This window comes from Cornus florida, unplaced genomic scaffold, assembly GCF_030987335.1.
Source record: "Cornus florida cultivar Cherokee Brave unplaced genomic scaffold, ASM3098733v1 CherokeeBrave_3.0.0_Hap2_Chr06, whole genome shotgun sequence".
Classification (NCBI taxonomy): Eukaryota; Viridiplantae; Streptophyta; class Magnoliopsida; order Cornales; family Cornaceae; genus Cornus; species Cornus florida.
This window is the reverse complement of record NW_026775576.1, coordinates 48,529,715-48,544,662: the sequence shown is the minus strand read 5'-3', so window position 1 is coordinate 48,544,662 and position 14,948 is coordinate 48,529,715.

The window sequence follows — 14,948 nt, the reverse complement described above, 5'->3', positions numbered from 1 at the left end:
GCTGCAACGTGGACTGGGTTGAGTAGGATTAAAGGCCAATTCAAGCCCACAAGATTTGTCCATAGGCTTAGCCCGGCCCAATTAAGAAGATGGTACTGTTACTTCAACGACAAATGTTTCAACTTCCTTTTATCACAGGGGTGCAACTTGGGTCGGGCAACTCAAACCTAACTCGAGCCTAGCCCAATTTTTCACAAGTTTAAGCAATCATTTTTATAATTAGGATCAGGTCTAGGTTGAAAAATCTTAACCCGAACTTAAATAGGGTTGAGGTGTTAGCAACCCGAGTCCGAAATTTAATATTATTTTTATATATATTTTAACTTTAATTGTATTATATATGCTCTTCAAATTATGATAGCCTTTTTCTTTTCAGCTACCTTTGGTAAATCTTAATTTATTATATTAGCATTTAGTATAATTACTTTTATAAGCATTTGTTGGTAATTTATTAAAAATTTGCAATAAGTTTTTAAGTCTTTTTTTATTTAAGACTAATTTAATCAAATTGGCCATATGAGTAACCCGAATTTCGAACTCGAAATCTAAGCCCGAGTTTAAAACTAGAAAGATGGGCTAAGCTCAAGTTAAATAGTTAGGGTTGAACTTGGGTTAAACATTTCATATGTCGGACTGGGCTCAAGCTAGACCTTCAACCTTCCCAACCTGTCTAAGTTGTAGCCCTACTTTATCATAACTCTCATGTCCAATTGTAAGACCACATGCATCTAATTTTTTTTTCTAGACCTGCAATATCAAGAACCTCCTGCACTAGCCCTAACCCTTATTCTCATCTCCAATTGAAGAATATGATTGTTATCGACCAAAAGCAAGTATCAAAGAAGAGAATTTAAGAATTCTTGCTAAGAGGAAATAATTAATTCTTGAATATTGAAGGGTTAATTAATAATTCCAATAGTGTAAAGGTTCATTTTTAGCTTCATTTTTTTATTGATAATATGATGATTTGATAATTACTTTAATTTTATTACTTCTTTCAATTTGGGCTTACTCCTTCTATCAAATGATAATATTATAGCAGTTTTCTTTAATAAAAGTGTTGATACAAGGATGGATGCAATGGTAGAGCTGATTGAATTACTCACTCAATAAGTGTTGATTGAAGGGGCAAAAGAATTGAGACACAGTTTGGTTGAAAAGAAATGGGACAAAAAGAAAAAAAAATAATTGAGGGAAATATATATTAAATTTTAGAAGGAAAAGAAATGGAATGGAGGGATACAAGTTAGGAATGATTATTAATTTTATTCCTTAATAAAAAAAATAAAATAAAAATAAAAAAAGAGGTTAGATTTAAAGAAGGGGCTAGTTAGGGAAGTTGTAGAACATGTCTTGATCTACAAGATGATGTGATTTTGGAAGCCATTAAAGCATCTTGGATTTTCAACCTAGGCATGGTTTTGGGCTTTTGGGGTGGCTTCAAGAGGAAAAGTTGTTCCCCTCATCTACCTCTTCATTTTGGTAGCCCTAACCTTCAAATTGGCGGAGTTTCAAGTGGAGCCAAGTTTTGGGTTTTGCTCTTCAAGGGGTAGGGATTTCTAATACATTGAACTTTGTCTTTCATTGAGTATCTCTATTTGATTATTCTTTAAATTCATTCTTGAATGCCAATTTGCGAGTAAATTGATAGTTTAATGATTTTATGTTAAAAACATGCTTGAAATTGATGAAAATGGAGATATTCTATGTTAATGAAATCCATGTTGTTACCAACGTGTAAAGGTGGTTGATTTGTGAATACTAACATGATTGTAATGAAGAAACTCTAATGATGAGCATGCTTATGTTTAATTTCTTGTAATTATCATGCCTATACCATGATTGTGATAGAAATAAAATTGAAGTAAATGAATATTTTGATCCATATGCATGGTATGATAAAATGAAAAGGTTGAATGGGAAAGTTGAATTAGTAAAGGTTGAAAGGGTTATGAAATGGATTTTGTAAAAGAATCGGATTTCGCAAGTCTGGTGCTAACTTGACTTAAAGGAAGCGTATGCCAGTTATAGGACGTGTAACATTGATTACTAGACCCCAAAAGGCCATCGGATTTAAGGCCAGGGATAGCTAATCGATCTCGTCTTAGTAAAGTAGGTTAGCGGGTTTTCGGTGTGAGTTGGGTCGGTTTGGGGCCAAGGTTGGCATAGTTATCCATTGTTATAATGTTACCAAATTTTCCTATTTATTGGGACATGGATGAACTTTCAATGATTATAGATGGGCAAAAGAGTAACTAACCATAAAGTGTAATTCATTCACATGGTGACAAGTGGCAAGTTATTGATCACAAGGTCAGTTGTAAACCAAACTATTTCCTCTCTTCTTTCCTTCACCCGACCCGACAGAATACTCTTTCTTTCTCTAACTCTTCACTTTCTCACTCTATATCCATCTTTATGCACTAAATGTCTCCCACATTTTAAGCTTGTTTTTAGAGTGATTAAAGTGAGATTTTTATGAAGCCATAGGTGAGGAAGTTGATGAGTTGAGGAGAGCTTTTAATTGAGACCAATCTTGCAAGGGGCTAGGAATTTCAAATTTGGGGGCTGTTTTGAAGATCTTGCTTGGTTGAGGTAGGGGTTGTCCTAAACCTCAATTCCTTTGTGTTTCTTGTGAATTAACCTCCTTAGTTGAACCATTATATGACTAGAATTGAAATTTCCTTGCAAGCATGTCATGTAGTTAAATCTAAAATTTATAGTTTGTATATTAATGGTGTGTTGTGGTTTTTTTTCTTTTAAAAACTGAAATTTTTGCCCTCTAAATATTGGTTATGTTTATGTGCATAGAACGAAAAATTCTAGTAATTACAATGGTTGGGTAATTGCGCTTATAAACTGAAATTCCTATGATAATTCACCTCAACCATGAAATTGTTTTGTTGTAAGCTTCTCGTTGTTATTGTGTTGTTGTTGTTGCAAGTCTGAAATTTTGTAGCTTACATGGGGATGACGTGTAATTTGTTTTAAACATTGAATTAGAGCTCTTCTTAATGTCGGTTGTGTTTATGTGTATAAAATTGAAATTCTAGTAACCATAATGGTTGTATTGTTGTTTATTAGATGCTGAAAATTTGATGTTTAGTTTACCTCACTTATGGGGTTGTTTTGTTCTAAGTTGGGTGTTGTTAATATTGTTTTTTTTAAAATAAAAAATAAAAAAACTGATTGGCACACTGTCCTTAAAGCATGCATGGTGGTTTTGATGTTGGGTGTTCTCTAAACTGGAAAAAAAAAATTAGTAATTACAACGATGGTGTTATAGTTTTATATGAAACTGAAATTTATACCTTATTTCTAAAAGCATGAATAAGACTCTTTTGTTGTAAAGATTGTGGTAGTTGTTGCTCGAAAACTGAACTGGGACCTTGACTTTAAAGCATGAATGATGGTGTTGTTGTGGGTTCAAAATTGCCATTTTAGTTTGTTATCAAGTACGACTTATAAAACTGAAATTTGATATTGGAAATGATATAACATTAAAAGATTATGAAGTGTGTTATTCATGCATTACATTGAGCATTACATGGGCAGAACAGATTTTTTTTAAAAGGAGAAGATTTTATTTTTGGAATGAAAGCAAAATCTGAAATTTAGGGAAAATGTTCAATAGAATTTTGGATAATGGGGAGAGACATTGGCACCTCATTAACATTGCATTTCGCTGCGTTTACGAGATCGTATTATGTGATGATTATTACTTCCCGAACAAGCATGACCCTTTTTCTTATCGTTATTCTTTGTTTGAATTCACGGAAGCGTTAAGGAGTGCGTTTTAGGCATCTTCTACTGAGCCATTGTGCTCACTCCTTACTATTATTTTTCAGGACACGGAAAGAAAGTGGCGAAAGACATTCCCCCACAGGTTTAGACAGGACTTAACGGACTTTTTTTTATGTTAATTTTCTGTTGTATATACAAGTTTTGTAAAACTTTAAAATTATTCTGTATCTCTTTCGTAAGCTTATATCTTGGGACTATAGCCGGATGTAATGTTTCATGTAAATGAACTTTTGGTTCTTCGTCTATGTGTGTGATCATGATATTACCATTATAGATGCATGTGGTGACTGTTGTTTAGCATGGCTCACAAATGAGTTTGGAAATTGCAGGACTTCAAAAATTTAGAATCCATATTTCAGTTTTTCAGATTTGGTATGATGTGTTCCCTCGTAGTTTAGAATTGGGAATGACTGTAGTGACAGTAGATGACCTCGGGTTCGAGTAAGGACCCGGATACGGTTCGGACCCCTGGGTTCGAGTCGTTACAAAAATGGTATCAGAGCATTTTCTTAGAATTTGGGGCGTGACAATTGCATTGCATTTCCATACTTTTTTTTTTTTTTTTTTTGGATGAGTGCATTACATTTCCATACATATTCATGATAAATTGTGTATGTGATATTATGAAGTTGAAATGTGATTTATATTCTATAAAATCCCTATCGTATGATCCCGGTTTCTTTTAAGCCTTTATATGTATTGCTTAACTCAAGTGAGTCCAAAGTTGGTGCTTTAAGCATCTCTTACTGAGCCTCCGTGTTCACCTATGATACCCCCTAATTTCGGAACACGGGTTAATCTATTCCGCACACAAAATTAAGAATTATCATGACAATTAAAATATTTCAAACAAGCACAGAGTACAAAAAGAAAATAAAAAGAATAAATAACTCGCAGAAGGAAAATCTATTAAATAATAAATCCATTAATAATTCTCCAATGGTTATTATAATACCCCTAATTTTAAAAGAATAGTCTCGATATTTAGTTATTTGTTTTAATTATATTTTTAATTATTTAATTGATTATTTGACTAATTACTTATGTGTTTAATTAAATTAAATTTTATTTGATTTTTTGGATTATGTGTCTATGTATTATTTGTATTTGTCTATGTATTAATTGTTTAATTAGATTATGTGCTTAAATGGTGTTTTGATTAATTGTAAATTAAATATTTTATTTTATTTTATTTTATTTTCTTTTATAATGTTTTATTTTATTTTATTTTCTTTTATGGTTATGGTTAGTAGTAATAGGCTAACCAATTAGGTCACATGGACTACTTGGATAGGAAGTTTGATGAGTATGGATAGTTACCCATGGATACTTGTATATATATAGATATATATGTATATACATATAGAAAAGGGAAAGCAATTTATTAATTACTTTTATGGTAACTTTAGTATTATTAAAATAATCTGTAATCTAATGTATATATTTTATTTATTTAATAAGAATATACATAGATTATATACGTAACATTTTAAGTTACCTTTTCAATATTTTAAATTTTTTTTTTTTTTTTAAGTTGACTTGGATAGGGAAAAGGATTAGGGTTATTTTATTTATCCTATAAATATATAGCTATAGATTATAAAAAGGGGTTAGAAATATATCACGTAATATATTCTAGAGAGAGAGTTAGAGAGAGAAGAAGGAAGAGGAAGGAAGGAGGAGAAAACCCTTTAGAGAGGAAGATAAGGAAGAAGAAGTTTAACTTTCAATCCGAAAGTTTAAAGCAAGTTCTTCTTTTATCTTACTCCCTTTGATTCGTGTTTCTATACATGCCTAAAAAATTCCAGGATGCTTAAACATTAAACCTAAATAATTATGCATGTTTAACTGGATTAGAACATAGGTTTTATGAATTTGTTTCTTAATTGTTCTTGTTGCATAAATTGATAAATTTATAGATTTGATCTAGTTTCTTTATAAATTTTTATATGTTTACTTAATGTTTTTCATATCTGAGGATTGAGGAACGTAGAAACATGCCTAGAATTCCTTAAGCAATAAAAATTGAATTCATAGTAGGGTTTCTGGGTTGAATTGCATAACAGTACTCGATCCGTCGTTACAGTGCTCAAGCCTTGGAAGCAAAGCTCGAGCTATAGGAGAAAAACTCGAGCTATTGATGTAAAGCTCCAGCCATAGATCAAAAGCTCGAGCTATTGGAGAAAAGCTCGAGCTATGGTTAGGAAGCTCGAGCCTTGAAAGAAAAGCTCGAGCCATAGGTGAAAAGCTCGAGCATTGAATGTAAAACTCGAGCCTGGGATGTAAAGCTTGAGCTACGGACAGGAAGCTCGAGCCTTGGACACGGTGCTCGAGCAATTAAGATAAAAGCTCGAGCCTTACCTGGAGAATTTATGTAAAAACGTTTAAATTAATCTTAATTAATTTTGAAGGGTCCTGAACATTAAAGAGGGACTAGGTATGAGTTTAAATGAATTTTAAATAGACTTGATCATAATGATACTTGCTATATGAATGTTTTAAACAAACGAATGGATTTAATCTTTTAAATTGTTCTAGCAATTGAGATTAAATGTGTAGGATGAATTGGATATGGATAAAATATCAGCATATTTAAGATTCAGTTTATGTAGGATACAGGATGTAGGAAGCTTAAAGAAGTATTAAGTTTTTCCTATTTTGTGATAGCATGATATTGTAATATTATGTTAATTGTTGGATTAATAGACGTATTTTTACATTTGTTACATCAATTATTGGATTGTGTGGATGTAGTGCACCAGTATGGGATGGTGGCAACTTATCAGTTAAGTCCTACCTATTTTGTATAAGGGAATGGATTAACTAAAAAGTTATGTCCTATTTATATTTATGTCAGGTCAATAAACAGTTGAATGACATACCTTGATTTTGGGATGGATTTATATATTTATGATTATGGTACCGTGATATGAGCTTAAATCTCAGGATGATGGTTAGGGTGCGTATATCGCCTAGGATGGATAACTAGATATAGCAGGCACCTGGTCCCCTAGTAGGTATTGGTATACATGCCCACTTTATGTGCGATTTGCATGTTACCTTCTACTCAGGTTGAGACAGATCTATGGACTAGTGAGCGTCCTATAGTGTGTATTTATACATATATGAACTATTTAGCTATTGTTGGAGTGACTAGAATGCATACGTGTATCGGATCTCTGCTTGGACTGTAGTAGACTAGAACTTGTTTGTGAACTTGACCCATCATTATTTTTCAGGTGTTTGTCAGGACTAGGGATTGTTCATGCGGAGCATAGATCATCTACTTCATTCTTCCGGATTATCTCATAGGAGTTTCATTTATGTTTCAGTGTTCTAATGTAGACAGTTATTACTGTCACTTGTTTAGTTTGAATTTTTTAGGGGTCCACACAGTATGGATTCCTGAGTTGTATTAATGGAGGATTAATTGTATCAGAATGTTTTTATTTTTAATAAGAATTTATTCTAAGGAGTTATTAGATTATCCTTTTAATTTCTTTTCAGCATTTTTATTTATTCTTATTTATCCGCTTGTATTCTGTGTTCGTTTATTACCGATTCGTTTTTTATATCCTCGGGTATTCGGGCGTGGGCCTGCCCAACCCGCATTCGGAAATCAAGGGTTAGCACAGTTGGTATCAAAGCACTCCAGGTTCAAGTGTTCTTAGGAGTGTCTTTTATTATATGACTTCCGCGTTGCGTCTCTTAAAACTTAAAGCCCATATTAGAATTCGTCATACTCTATTTACGGTTCGTTAAGAGGAGCGGATGTCAATTATATTCTGTATCACAGAATGGTTGACACTAGGATAAGGATTGGGTCCAAGGCGAAAGCGATAAAGACCCAAATGAGTAAAGGAGTACGTTATTGATTTCTTTGCCAAAAGGTCGAAGGTTTAGTTTCGGGTTGGCGTTACTTTAAAAGTATAAGCCAAGGAAGGATTTAGGTGTATGTGTTAGGTCACTGTATATATCGGGGCTAACACGACTTCAGTTGATCTTAAAAAGGAGACAAACAAAGAATAAGAGTCCGAAAAGGATCCTAAAGGAGGAGATTTCAACTTATCCAAGAAAGAGGGTACTAAATCTTGAAGATGAATGATCGTAAGAGGGTGATTTTTTTTTTCGCTAGTAGTATAATGAATGATACTAGTAGAGTTGGTGTGGATCAATCTACATATAGTTAAACTTTCATATCATCTCTAAAAGAGGTAAATAAAAAGTACTCTTCTGGAGTTTGGGGATCGGATGGAGTTCTTATCATAACGAAATACATGATTTTATATCACATTCAGGAGAGCATTGGTATTATGTTGTGACGTTCTAAGTTGCTTTATAAAGCCACATTAGACGGTTTGCATTCCGCGTATAAGGAGTCTGAGGGTTAAGTCCTTAGTATTTGCTTAGGCAAATATATTTTGCTTTTAAGCTGTGTTTAAAGGATATGTTTCGAGGTTGGATGAGTACCTATTAAACTATAAAGGAAATTTTGTGAAACAATTTTGCAAGTTGATTTCAGAGGAGACTTTCTTTTCTAGATTGAACGATGTCTTAAGTATGAGTGTATTTTGTGTTATTATGTTTTGTCATACATGTTTTGTTTTCGTTAATTATTCAGGATTTGGAATACAGTTTAGTTGGGGACACAAGTATGTGATCAGCCAACTACTGTTTTTAATAACATGGAGTAATAATGTTATTTACACTAGATTTGGGAGCATACGGTCATAGGAGTTGGTAAATGTACATAATTTTAGCCAATCTATTGGACCTGGACATGCGTCATAATGGTATGTTATTTGGGATGGGATAGTTAAACCACACTATGAGTCAAATAATCTAGTACGATTACTGTGATATACTTTACGCTAGGTATGGATTCGTGTCATATTACAACGCCATGATAATGGTGGTTGTTAATATTTCGGTATTCGTCAGGTTCTGGTAAATAAAGACCACTGTAACGCCACGATGATTTATCAGAGGTGCCGGATTTGCTGAACATCTTTTTGAAAATTCCAGAAGTTGTTACCAAGTCGGAAGGAGGATTTTGTACTGATTTAGGTACCTAATAAAATGATGCCAAGTGAGGACAGTAAACTGACCAAATCTTTATCAGTCTATTCTTAATCAAGAATTTATTCATGAGGGTGTGTCATTAAGATGAGTTGCTGGTGTTGCACATGGAAAAGGAAACTAAGTCTTTTTCACTTACATAAATAATATGGAATTTTTTTTTTTTTTTTTTTTTTTTTATGTCACAATTCGCAACAATTAGCTGTTGCTAGGAAATTGATGACCTATTTGAAGGATGAAAAGGTTTCATATTCTTTTGAAGTTAGACAAGAAGTCTAATTGATACTTACTTTCGTTAAAGAAGCAGGAGGTGTCAAAGATAAGATGGTGACACTAATCACCTATCATAAGGAAGAGGTGCATAATGTGTGGAAAAGTTATAGCTAGTTGACTTTTGATGAATAGAATTACCAGTTGATTTTTGTTTATCGGTAAGTTTATCACGGATCAGTAGTGAATGGATTCAGTTGCAGAGTTAACTTTTGACGATACCCCAATTTAAACAATGGGTGCATACAAAAGCTGATGGTACCAGACTAACGGTACTTTCTGTAGACAAATTGGAAGGAGAATGTAAGGACTTAGGTTTACAACTCTTAGTTCTTTATTTATCCTGGTGGAAACATGATGCTTTACGGTATGAAGCAAATGTTTGGAGGACAGGCAGGAGGAGGGACATAGTGATTTTGTCTCAAAGTCTAATATTTATTAAATAATCGAGATGGACCATCAGAGATGACCAAATCCTTGTAGCCATTTCCTATACTGAAGTGGAAAGGAGAGAGCATTTTACGGATTTAGTTGAGGTATTGCTAATTTTACACACGGGTCATGATTTTGGATGGGAGATTGGTTGACTGATAAATTAGATCAGCTTAATTCTTGTCTATTGCGAACTGGTAGGACTTCAGTTCATACGAATAGAACGGATCACGGACGGTTTAGATGGATTACAGTGGTGATTCACACTTTGCATCAAGTTCCGTCTGTTAGAAGTGAAGATGGAAATGGATGCTCTCAATAAACGATAGAATATTTAAATCTTTCGGTTAGTTGTTGAGTTATCAGATGAATTTATAGCATGTGTAATACTAACACTTGCTATTATTAAGGTAGTTGAGAAGGTCAACTTTGAATATTGGAGCTGACCCTGGAAACGGTGATACCTTACTCGGATGAAGTTTAAAGTACTAAAGGAGGATTTAGTATTTTCTGTAAATAGTGCTATGACGGTCGAGCGACTGAGATGGAAAGTTTATATTTTTTCTCGATACACTCAGACGGTTAGAAGGTACATCATGACATCAAATATCGGTTTTAGTGAACAAGTACGGATAGAGACCTGTATTTAATTGCTCTAAGGGTAACATCTGTTAAAAAGGTGAAAAGTTGATCATCGGATATCCTAGGAATCTATGCTCTTATGTTCTATTCCTCAAAAGTCAACTAGCTACATCTTTTCCATATACATCGTGCACCTCTTCTTCATTTAGGTGTTTGGGCTCACCTTTATGTCTTTGACACACCTTGCTTCTTTAACACAAGTAAGTGTCTATTAGACTTCTTGTCTAACTTCAAATGAATATGGAATCTTTACATCCTCCAAATAGTCATCAATTTCCTAGCAACAACTAATTGTTGCGAATTATTACCTAAAAAAAAAAATTCCATATTATTTATACAAGTGAAAAGACTTAGTTTCCTCCTCCATGTGCAACCCCGACAACTCCTCCTAATGACACGCCCTTGTGAATAAATCTTGATTAATGATAGACTGATGAAGATTTATTCAATCTACTATCCTCACTCGTCGTCATTCCAATAAGTACCTAAACCAGTATGAAATCCTCCTTCCGTCTTGCTGACAACTTCTAGAATTTCTAAGAAGATGTTCTGCAATTTCGTCACCTCTGATAAACCATCGTAGCGTTACAGTGGTCTTTAGTTACCACAACCTCACGAATACCGAAATATTAACAACCACCACTATCATGGCGTTGTAATATGATACGAATCCATACATAACGTAAAGTATAACAAACTAATCGTACTAGATTATTTGACTTAATGATGGTTTAACTATTCCATCCCAAATAACATACCATAATGACGCATGTCCAGGTCCAATAGATTGGCTAGAATTATGGATATCTACCAAATCCTATGACCACATGCTCACAATCCCAGCGTAACTAGCGTTATTACTCCATCTTATTAAAAACAATAGTTGACTGATCACACACTTGCGTCCCCAACTAAACCACATTCCAAATCCCAAATAATTAACGAAAATAAAACACGTATGATAAACACAATAACGTAAAATATAATCCTACTTAAGACATCACTCAATCTAGAAAAAAAAAAAAAATCTCTTTTGAAATCAACATTACCAGATTGTTTCACAATTTCCTTTTATAGTTTTGTAGGTAACCATCCAACCTTGAAACATATCCTTTAAACATAATTTAAAAGCAAAATATGTTTGCCTAAGCAAATACCAAGGACTTAACCCTCAGCCTCCTTATATGCGGAATGCAATCCGTTTAATGCGGCTTTATAAAGCAGATTAGAACATCACAACACAATACCAATGCTCTCCTGAATGTGATATAAAAACATGTATTTCGTTCTGATAAGAACTCCATCAGATCCCCAAACTCCAAAAGAATACTTCTTGTATATCTCTTTTAGAGATGATAAGAAAGTTCAACTATATGTAAATTGATCAATACCAATTCTACGAATAACATTCTCTATACTACTAGCAATTAAGATCACCCTAGCGCGATCATTTACTTCAAGATTTAGTACCCTCTTTCTTGGATACGCTAAAATCTACTCCATTAGGATCCTCTTCGGGCTCCTCCTCTTCGCTTATCTCATTTATGAGAATAATGGAAGTCGTGTTGGTTCCGATATGCGGTGATCTAACACGCACACATAAATCATTCCTTGGCTTATACCCTAAAGGAGCGCTAACCAGAGCTAAACCTTCGATCCCCAATTCTGCCTTATGGCAAAGAAATCGATAACGTACTCCTTTATTCCTTCGGGTCTTTATCGTTTTCGCCTTAAACCCCATCTTCCTCCTAGTGCCAACCATTATGTGACTACTGCATATAATTGACATCAGCTCCTCCTAACGAACCGTAAATAGAGTACAACGAATCCTAATATGGGCTCTAAGTTTTAAGAGACGCAACGTGGAAGTCATATAACAAAAGACACTCCTAAGGACACTTGAACCTGGAGTGCTCTGATACCAACTGTGATACCTCTGGATTTCCGCATGCGGGTTGGCCAAGCCTACGCCCGATTACCCGAGGATATAAAAAACAAATAGGTAATAATCGAACACAAAATACAAAATAGATAAAATAAGAATAAATAAAATGCTGAAATGAAACTAAAATGATAATCCAATAATCCCTCAGAATAAATTTCTATTAATAAATTCTTGTAATACAAATAATCCTCTATACGACTCGGGAATCCATACTATATGGACCCCTAGAAAATCCAAAACTGAATAATCAACAATCAACAACTAAACACTGAATCATAAAAGAACTCCTATGTAGATAATCCGGAAGAATGAAGTAGATGATCCCTACTCAGCAGAAACAATCCCTACTCCTGACGAACACCTAAAAAATAATGGTGGGTCAGGCTCACAAACAAGTTGTACTCTACTACAGTCCAAACAGAGATACGATACACGTATACATCATAGGCAACAGTAACTAGTAGTCCGTATGTATATATAGATACACACTATAGGACGCTTGCTAGACCTCAACCTGAATAGAAGGTAACATGCAAATCGCACATAAAGTGGGCATGAGTACCTAAACCAACCAGGGTACCCAGATGTCTACTATGTCCAGTTATCCATTCCAGGCAATATACGCACCCTAACCATGATCCTGAGATTCAAGCTCATATCATGGCTCATAACCATATATATATATAATCCATCATATCCATCCACAAATAATCCATAGGTCATTCAACTTGTTCAGTTGAGCTGACACGAATACAAGTAGGATTTAACATTTTTAGTTAATCCATTCCCTTATACAAAATATGTAGGACTTAACTTCTTTGGTTAATCCGTTCTTAGAATACTACCATCCCATACCGGTGCATTACATCCATACAATCCAATACATGATGCAACAGATAAAGTAGTACATCATATAATCCAAAACAACATAATAAAAATCACATATATAATCCTTCCATATACTTGAGCAAAATAACAACTCTAAGTAGAATGCATTTAATTTTTACCATAATAAATTAACATGCATCTCAAATAGATTGTTTAAATCTCAAGGACATAATTAAACTATTTAAATCCCGTTAATTTAAATTAGTTTAATTCCAATTTTCATCCATTTAAAGTGCTAAATAACAGTAAGCATTTAAATCACCCAATAACAATATCCAGACCTATTTAAAGTGTTGTATTGTTCAAGTCCATAACCTGTTAATGTAGATTATGCATCGTAGGAATTAGTCCCATCATTCCAACCATCTAATTCATCCAAATTGTCACAACATCATTGGAACAACCCATTCTGCCAAACAGAAACTTAAAAATAATTAATTTCTGCAAATTCCAGCGCGAGAGCAAGCTCCCAACTAAGGGAGCAGGCTTTGTTCTTGTGGGACCCAGCTCTGTCCATGAAGGATCCAGCTCCTTCCATTAGGGAGCCAGCTCTCTCTCTCCCTGAGAGCCACACTAAACATTAGGGAGCCGGCTCCATGCTCCTAGGAGCCGGCTCTCGACTTGCTATACTCTTTCTTCTTCATCTCCGATGTTCTCTGTTCATTCTGATCACCTTCATTATAGATTCTAAATCTCTGTTTCTAATTTCCAGATGAACTCCATTAATTATTTAGAATTCTTATACATCTTTTACGTAAATTAAAACAAGCTTTCATGTAAGAATTTTCAAGAATCAGCAAGAACACATCTAAACAATTAAATTCAGTTTTAATTCCAAATAAGCATGCATAAAGATCAATTTAATCACTGATTACTCCTGAAATTAACCTAGGCATGCATAAAACACGAATCAAAGGGAAAGAGATAGAAGAAGAACTTGCCTCTTAAGGTTTCGGTTTGAAACCTTTAACCGTCTTCCTCCTAGGTTTTCCGGCGACCTTAGTTGCCGTTGAACCTCCTCTGCCACACTTGGTTTAACCCACGAGCTAGCCCATCTTCCTCCTCCTCCTTGGTTCAGCCTTCTTGGCCGAACCCTAGCTTTCTTACTCTCAGTTTCTCTCTTTTTCTCTCTGTAAAACACTCCCTCTCTAGGTATAATATATCACGTATATAAAACCTAGCCTCCTCTCACAGACTTATACTAGTGTATATATATAGGTTATAAATCAAACCCTAATCCTATACGTAAAACAAGTCTGCTAATAGGGAAAAGTATTAAATAAAAAGAAAAAAAAAATATAATATACATATACATATATAGCCTAAATCTAACGTGATACATTGACGTATATATAAATAATATATATAATAAATAACTTATTACTATATATATATACTGACTATATTGATTATAATCAACTATTAATAAAAATCAAAATAATTATTATTATTATAATTTCCTTATATACATATATACCCATATATATATGTACCTCCATCCATGGGTAAATAATTCTACCCATTTATCTTCTATCCAAGTAGTCCATGCGACCCATTGGGTTGGTCCATTACTACTATCCAAATTCATCCTTTAAAAAATATAAATTAAACATAAAGCAATTATATTATTTAATCCTAACAATTAATTACAATTAAATAACACATCACTTAAGCAAGTAAAACACCCAATTAATACACCACACAAGCACCCAATTAAATCAAATATCACATAAACAATTAAGACAAATAAGCATATAATCATGTAACCACAAAAGCACATAATCACGTAAGCACATAAAATATAATAAAATAACTAATTAAAGCCCTTTCATATCCTTTTGAAAACTATGGGTATTACATAAGCTTATTATTTGGGATGATTTTAAGT